At 52.0% G+C, this 8,686-nt stretch overlaps 1 pseudogene across 1 annotated transcript in view; it reads right to left on the minus strand.

The window, feature by feature from the left end:
- Positions 1 to 2,923, minus strand: part of LOC311103822 (putative RNA-binding protein Luc7-like 1) — a 29,430-nt pseudogene extending 26,507 nt beyond the window's left edge. The window contains exon 1 of the transcript in view: positions 2,918 to 2,923. The product of the transcript in view is annotated as a putative RNA-binding protein Luc7-like 1 (transcript). The remainder of the gene's footprint in view (positions 1 to 2,917) is intronic.
- Between the last annotated feature and the right edge of the window lie 5,763 nt (positions 2,924 to 8,686).

The following is an 8,686-nucleotide window of genomic DNA, read 5'->3' on the forward strand; positions in this document are numbered from 1 at the left end:
TCCATCCCATACCCTCCCCCCCAACATCCCCACCCCCCCACAACAGATGCCAGACAAGCACACACGCACATACTCACATACTCCAACACACTCAACCCCCCTCCTCCACAATCCACCATAAAATCAGATACTCAACGGCTGTTATATCCCAGAGCCCAACTCGAGAAATAACTTGATTTACGAGTGCACATACAGTTAAAGCTGACTGAGAAAGCATGCAGATTGAGCAGAAATTGATAACAATGTGAGATTTGATTAATCTACTTAATCTATGTCAAGTCCTAGGTCATGGAGATCAGATCCACCCTCTTCACCTGAGACACAAACACTCTGATCCCCTGTTGTAACCATTTTCCCAAGCATCTCCATGCGGTCAGACCTTTGATTATTTTGTGCCACCTGGGCTACAATGATAAACCCCCTCTCTGATTGTCCGAGTGTGACCCCCTCCCCATGGGTTACTGCAGCCAGTGTTGCCAGCACTGCCACTACCTGGGTGGGCGGAACCCCACCGGCTAGGTAAAAGGTCGTCAAGGTTCTCATTAGCAGCTTTGAGAATTTCCTTGTATATTATGCTCTCCCATCAGGGGGCTCTGGCTTTGTAGGACCAACCCTGCCAGGCAGGCTCAGAATCTTGAGGGGGCGGTGCTGCTCAAGTAGGTCTCTGACCGCATTTATTTCTCTGTTTAGGCTGCATATTCACAGCAGGTCCATAAAAGAGATGGGAACTTCTCTTTGGTGTATGGGTCGCTCAGGTCGGTGTCCAGGTTATAGGGTTAGGGATCTTTCCATCATGATAGGACAATGAAAAATTACATTAGATGTATACTATATTTAAAAATGTATAATAACCGTTTGTTAGCGAACGACCTGGAATCGGACAGAAGGCTCATGCTCTCAACATGTCGGCGCCCAGAGAAGACACTTTTTGGACAAGGAGATTCATTTGGGAAATCCATTTGTAATATCGAGGACTGTGAAGAAAGCAGTGGGAAAGGTGGATTCAATCAAGGTGACTAGAAGAGGCCTTGTTTTGGTTAATTGTGTTGATGAAGAACAGAAGAAGCGTGCACTGGATCTGGCAAGATTGTCCACATCAGAAGTAACATTAATTGATCTTCGGAGCAGGGCGCCTGCCAAAAGAGTTATAGCTGGAGTCTCGTTGGATATAGATGACGAGTACCTTAGTCAGAAAATCCCAGGAGTGGTCTGTGCACGTTGCCTGTCGATATTATTGTTGTTTGAGGAGACTCTACCTGAATATGTGAAGCTTGGATATGTGAGGTATGTGGTGAGAGCATTTGTGTCCAAACCATTACAGTGTGGAAATTGTAAAGGATATGGTCACGTGTCAAATGTTTGCAGATGGGAGAAGTATGATATTGAAGAATCTGTGAATGGAAAATGTTGCAACTGTGGTGGGGATCATACTCCGGACTTCCTTGAGTGCCGTGTTAGGGTGAAGGTAGTCGAGGTGTCAAGGATCAGGGCTGCGCAGTGGATCTCCTATGTGGAGGCGGTGAATAGAGTTGAAGGGGCAAGAGGCAACAGTGTTGAAGATATGGTGGTGGATGCATTGTAACCAGTTGCTAGTGTTTTAAGTCAATCGGGTGATCTGGATACACTCATTGTGAAGAAGGTGGATTTTGTTGCATTTATAGCCACAGTGATTAATTATACAGCACAAGTGTCTAAGACGTCAAAGAAGCTGGATATCATATCTGCAGCCGAGAAGTCTTTGGAGCTCCAAGACTTCACGGCAGAAGCACTACAAGGACTTTTGTCGCTAGGAAATGTCCCGCCCTCACAGGAGGCTTCTGAGCCTGAGTTGGGACCTGATTAGAATGAGGTTTTTACAGAAAAGCATGTTGATTTTGTATAGTTAATTTCTTTTCTGGTAGTTTGTATGATATTTTAGTTTTACCCAAATGTTTTCATTTTTTGGGATCTTTATTATCCAACCGCACAGTAGGTTGTGGAATGCACATTAAATTGTTGCGAACGCCATTATACCATAGAAGAAGAAGACACTTTCTGAGGTGAGCAGGATAATTATCAGATGGAGTTACTGTATGTTGGGATGCCACCGGACTGCAATCAAAGTCGGGAGAAGAGGAATATTGGGACAGGGACACAGGTGGATTTCTGAGGAGGAATGGAAGGGGAAAAGAGGTCGAAGAGAATGAGGAAAGCAGAGGTTGGATTGAAATTTGAGGAAGATGGTGATAAAAATGGAGAGATGGGGTGTCGAAGAAGATTGGTGTCAAGTGCAAACAGAGTGAGCCGAGTGTCAGACCGAGTTCTGGAGGTGAAATGGAAGTGAATGAGGGCGAGTTAAGTGAGGTGGAAGGTGTGGTGAAGAGCTCGGAACCTGAGCCTGGCATCATTGGACATGATAAAGGTTAAAAGGTATTTTCTGTATGTTTAAAATACATTTTTTCCAGGACATTGAAAAGGCATCTTTATTGGATGTTTAAAAATACTGTAACGACCCTGTATTGTGTTCTGTGTCCAGGGGTGTGTTATCGTTCTCATGGGTGCTAGCAGGGGTTAAATATGCCAGGACAGATGGAAAGGTTGGGGGGGTATGATGGGTAATCCCGCGGGGTTTTGAAATGCTTAAATAGGGGTTACGGTCTCATCTCTCTCTCTTCTGTTCGGGACCCTTGATTTGACATGTTCTGTTTGTGTATGTTCGAGGTTTAGCGGCGTGGGTTGTGGCCTGAACAATAGCCCATTCAGGAATAAACCTGTGTTCTGCCTGTACACCTGGTGCCCGTCTCTCTTTTACTTTATGACCCAGCTGGGTCATTACATTGGTGTCAGAAGTGCTTTCGAACGACGGGATAGATCGAGATTAGGCGAGTTAGCTGTTTCAGTATAGGCCGTGGTTAGCTTTAGCGTGACTCGCATCTACGGTCATGATGATCGGGGCGAGGCGGAAAGTTAAGGAAGAGTCGGACAAAGTGTCCGTTGTGGGCTCGGGTGTACCCGGTCGGGAGGGTCAGGCGATGACGGCTGTAGAAGAGCTGGAGAGCCACATGGCGGGAGTTAAATTGTCAGTCAGCAAGATGGCAGAACGGGCGGGTTTTCCTTCAAACCGCTCGACCAGAACAGACGTCACGGCGACGGAGATATCGACGTCACCGCGTGCGGAAATGGCTGGGCCTCCTTATGTAAACAGAGATGGCGGCGCCCTATTGCCATTGGCCACGGTAGCGGCTAAACTTCCAAAGTTCAATGGACAAGGTAAATGGGAAGTTTTTTTCACTCAATTCGAGTTGTTGGCTAGAGCCGGGAGGTGGTCTGACGAGACGAAAGGGTTACAGCTTGCCCTGAGCCTGTCAGAGGAGGCGTCGGAATGCCTGCTAACGCTAGCCCCGGACGAGAGGGGCGACTACGGTGCGCTAGTGGAGGCATTGGGGGGCCGTTTCGGCAGCGATGCACAGCCCAACATGCTGCGGATTGAACTGAATAACAAAAAGAGACTTCAGGGGGAATCATTAAAGGCGTTGGCAAGTGATATTCTGAGCCTGACCAGGCGGGCTTATGCAACTATGCCGATTGGGGTGCAAGACGAGCTGGCACGGGACAGTTTTATTAGAGCGCTCTCCCCCACCGAACTGGGTAAGCATGTGCAGATGTCGGACCCAGCATCTCTGCGGGCTGCAGTGGAGATAGCCAGGAAGAGGGAGCTGATCTGGGGTGAGGGAGTGAGAGTGGAGGTTGCCAGTCAACCAGAGGTGAGAGCAGCGGCGGCCGGGGTGCCGGGGGTCACCAAACCAGAGTGGGTCGACGAGTTGGGAGGGTTAGTCAAGACCGCTTCGCTTGTCATTGAGAGGGGCTCCAGACAACATCGCAGTGTCAGCTCAACTTCCATTGTCTGCTGGGGTTGTGGCCAGCCTGGCCACATTCAGCGGGAGTGTGGCAGATTCTCCAGTCAACAGGGAAACGACAGCGGGTTCTCGCGCAGGGGGCAGCGCGGGCCCATTCCTCCGCCCCCGAACCCACAGTAAGCAGAAGAGGTACCCAGCAGTGCAGGCAAGAGGGTGGGGACCTGCTTCCCCAGGGTGTAGCTGCCACCGTGTTTCCTAGTCCGGTAGTTGTGGTGGGACGTACCACCATTGGGGACTTCTGCAATGTCATCGTCAAGGTAGAGGGGGTGGAATGTTTGGCCCTGGTCGACACGGGCTCTTCAGTAACCCTGGTGAGACCAGACATACTACCTGTTGGGGTGCGGGTGGAGCCGACCCTTGTCCAGCTACGGACTGTCACGGGGGAGCTAGCCCCCATGTTAGGGAAGTGTCGGTTGTCTGTGACTGTGGGGGGGAGAACTGTGGGGTGTCCGGTGTGGGTAGCAGCGGTACAGGACCCCTGTATACTGGGAATGGACTTTTTGAAAAACTGTGGGGCTCAGTTGGACTTAGCTTCGGGCACTTTGAGGCTGTCGGGGGGGCCCACAGTGGGAATGTCGCCTTCGGGAGGGCCAGCAGGGGGCAGGGCTGTCCCTCCGTCTTCCTCCAAGCTTGCCGAAACTCCACTGGTCGTCCCGGCTGCTCCCTTGGTCGTTGTGCCATCCCAGCAGCTGTCTCCGGCGGCAACGACCTTCACTCCCCATAATGGTGCAAGCACAGGCATCCCAGTAGCCCAAAACACACTGGCTCCTTCACCCCATCAGCCCGACGGGGGGAAGGAGGAAGTTATCGACGCCGTGGAGGCTGTGTGGCTGAAAAACTGTCAAGGTCTGGACGAGAGACAACAGAGACAGTTAAAGCAGCTGCTGTTTGACTTTAAAGATAGCTTCGCTTGGGGGGAAGATGAGGTAGGGCAAACGCACCTGGTTCAGCACGACATCGACACTGGGGACAACCAACCCATTAAAATTAGGCCCCGTCGCATTCCCCTTGCCAAGAGGGAAGCAGCAGCCACAGCTATTGCTGACATGTTGCGGGCTGATTTCATTGAGCCATCAGATAGCCCATGGTCCGCGCCGGTCGTCATGGTGCCTAAGAAAGGGGGTAAACTTAGGTTTTGTGCGGACTACAGGGGCCTAAATTCTGTCACCATTAAAGACTCTTACCCCATACCGAGGATCGATGAGTCGCTAGACCACGTCAGAGGGTCCTCGTGGTTCTCTTCCCTTGATCTGCGCAGTGGCTACTGGCAGGTGCCCCTCTCGCCTGGGGCACGTGAAAAAACGGCCTTCTCCACGGATAGGGGCCATTGGCAGTTCAAGGTGCTGTGCTTCGGGCTTTGTAATGCTCCTGCCACCTTTGAGAGGCTCATGGACAGAGTGCTGGCGGGGGTTCCGAGAGACGAGTGTGTCGTGTACCTAGACGACATATTGGTACACGGCACGTCGTTTGAGGGGGCACTGGGGGCACTTAGGCGAGTGCTGGAGAGGATCTCGGGGGCGGGGCTAAAATTACACCCGGAAAAGTGCCATTTCATGCAAAGGGAGTTGGCGTTCCTGGGTCATCAGCTGGGTGGTGAGGGTATCAGCACGATGCCAGACAAAGTGGAGGCTGTGAGGGGGTGGCCAATTCCAAGGGGAAAAAAAGAGGTTAAGAGCTTCCTGGGTCTGGCATCCTACTATCGTAGGTTTGTGAAAGGGTTTGCGGGGATAGCAGCTCCTTTGAACCACCTTCTCAAGAAGGACACTGTTTTTCAGTGGACCGAAGAGCACCAGCGGGCGTTTGAGGCCCTCAAACGTGCCCTGGTGGAGGCCCCTGTCCTGTCCTCACCAGACCCAAACCGTCCGTTTATCCTGGACACCGACGCAAGCAATGAGGGCTTGGGGGCCGTGCTGGCTCAGCGTGGTTCTGACGGGGAGCACGTAGTAGCTTATTACAGCAGAACTTTTGATAAGGCTGAAAAACGCTACTGCGTGACAAGGAGGGAGCTTTTGGCTGTCGTGGCAGCAGTACGCCATTTCAAGTACTACCTGGGGGGCCTGCCGTTTGTGGTGCGGACGGATCACTCCGCCCTGCAGTGGCTTCTCTCCTTCAAGGAGCCAGAGGGTCAGATCGCCCGCTGGTTGGAGGAGCTGCAACCCTACGACTTCCAGGTGGAGCACAGGGCCGGCCTTCGCCACAGCAATGCAGACGCCTTGTCCCGCCGCCCGTGTGCTGAGGACGGCTGTGGGTACTGCGCCAAACGGGTGGAGCGAGAGAGGGAACTGTGCATGGAGGAGGGAGTCACCGCCACGGTGAGTCAGCTGAGGGTGACAGAGTGCCGGGAGCTTGAGGCTGTGGACGTCGGGGAGTGGAGGCGTCGCCAGGAGGAGGACGCAGAGCTGCGTCCTGTGCTGGGGTGGGTGGAAGAGAGAAGACGACCGCCATGGGGGGAAGTAGCCCCTCTATCACCAGTCACCAAAGGACTCTGGGCTAAATTCTCAGTCCTTAGAGTGGCTGAGGGAGTGCTCCAGAGGGGGTGGAAAAAGCCAGCTACTGGAGAAATGACGTGGCAGGTAGTGGTTCCCAAAAGGCTGCAAGGGAGCGTGTTACAGCAGCTTCACGGGGGAGTAGGCGCAGGGCATTTTGGGGTCTCCAAAACGTTAAAGCGCGTACGTAAAGGCTTCTATTGGGCCAGGCACAGGAGGGATGTGGAGGACTTTTGCAGGCAGTGCGATGAGTGTGCTGCTAAGAAAGGACCTCCAGGTCAGTCACACGCCCTCCTACAACAATTCCCAGTAGGGGAGCCCATGGAGAGACTGGGGGTAGACATAGTTGGACCGTTTCCAACCACAGACAGCGGTAACAGGTGGATTCTAACTGCTATGGACTACTTCACCAAGTGGCCAGAGGCTTACGCTCTCCCAGACCAGGAGGCAGAAACAGTAGCTGATGCATTGGTAGGGGGAATAATCAGTCGGTTCGGGGTGCCACAGTCTATACACAGCGACCAGGGGAGAAACTTTGAGTCACGGGTGTTCTCAGAGTTGTGTAGACGGTTAGGCGCGGAGAAGACGCGCACTACTCCGCTTCACCCCCAGAGTGATGGGCTGGTGGAAAGATTTAACAGAACATTAGCACAACAGCTGGCTATCGTTACCTCAAAACACCAGAGAGATTGGGACACCCACTTACCGTTTATTCTTATGGCATGTAGGTCGGCTGTTCAGGAATCGACTGCGTGCTCCCCAGCGCTACTAATGTTAGGTCGTGAGTTGCGCACCCCAGCCGAACTGACGTTTGGCCACCCTCCTGATAACGACGACGGGGTTTTGCCTGGCCCGAACTATGTTCGTCGACTGCAGAACCGGTTAGAAGCGGCTCACACCTTCGCAAGAGAGCAACTCGAGAACGCAGGAATGCGCCAAAAGCGCCACTATGACTCACGCGCTAGGGGGAGGCACTTTGGAGCGGGAGAACGCGTGTGGCTTCACAACCCCACGCGCAAGAAGGGGCGGTGCCCAAAGCTGGACAGTGCCTGGGTGGGGCCGTGCCTGGTGATAGAGAGAGTGGGGGAGGTGACTTACCGGGTGGAGGTTCCCCCACGGGGCAGGAAGGTGTTGGTCCACCGGGACCGATTGGCGCCCTACAGAGGGAGGAAAACGGTAGGGAATGGAAGTGAGGACTCTGATGTGAGCACACGGGGACAGTCTAGCGAGGAGACTCTAGTGCAAGCTGAGCCTGGGACGGGGGCTGCCTCTTCGGAGGGCGCTGGAAATGACATTGGGGCAGATGAGTGTTCTGGGGGTCCACCAGTGAGAGTCAAGGGGAGGCACAAGAGACTGATGCGACCTCCGGGTCGTTTTAAGGATTTTGTTTTGTAACCCTAGGGGCTAGGGTTTAGAAAGGGGGGGGCTATGTAACGACCCTGTATTGTGTTCTGTGTCCAGGGGTGTGTTATCGTTCTCATGGGTGCTAGCAGGGGTTAAATATGCCAGGACAGATGGAAAGGTTGGGGGGGTATGATGGGTAATCCCGCGGGGTTTTGAAATGCTTAAATAGGGGTTACGGTCTCATCTCTCTCTCTTCTGTTCGGGACCCTTGATTTGACATGTTCTATTTGTGTATGTTCGAGGTTTAGCGGCGTGGGTTGTGACCCAGCTGGGTCATTACAATACTTATTTTCCTGATGTTGAAATCAGACTAATTTTTGGTTCTGAATGAAATCAAGGCTGGTCCGGAACTGCATCAAAAAAGTAAGTCCAAAAGGCATCAGCGTCGGTCCATGCTTACTGAGGTGTAGGCTACAGTGTTGGCTCACCCGGACAGGACCAATAAAATATGTCTAAAAGACGTCGGCTCGTGGTTACTGGGGTGTAGCCTACCATGCCTGCAATGGAATTTTATGAATGCCCACCCATGTGGTAGGCCCACCGTTTGTAAAATAGGCCATTGCATTGGCTTTATTAGTCCTGATGCCTGTGACTAATCAATTTGGCTATTTAACCTCTGAATATCAGCAACCCAACTTTATCAGGAGTTATCGCAAGCCTATTTGCAATCTTGCCTTACCTCCATAACTTGCTACATTTGCACACACTGTATATATATTTATTTCTGTTGTATTTTTGACTTTGTTTTGTTTTACCCCATATGTAACTCTGTGTTGTTGTTTTTATCGCACTGCTTTGCCTTATCTTGGCCAGGTCACAGTTGTAAATGAGAACTTGTTCTCAACTGGTTTACCTGGTTAAATAAAGGTGAAAAAAAAAAAAAATGTGTTTACACAGCGG

This window comes from Coregonus lavaretus (assembly GCF_964263955.1).
Source record: "Coregonus lavaretus genome assembly, chromosome: 28".
Lineage (NCBI taxonomy): Eukaryota > Metazoa > Chordata > Actinopteri > Salmoniformes > Salmonidae > Coregonus > Coregonus lavaretus.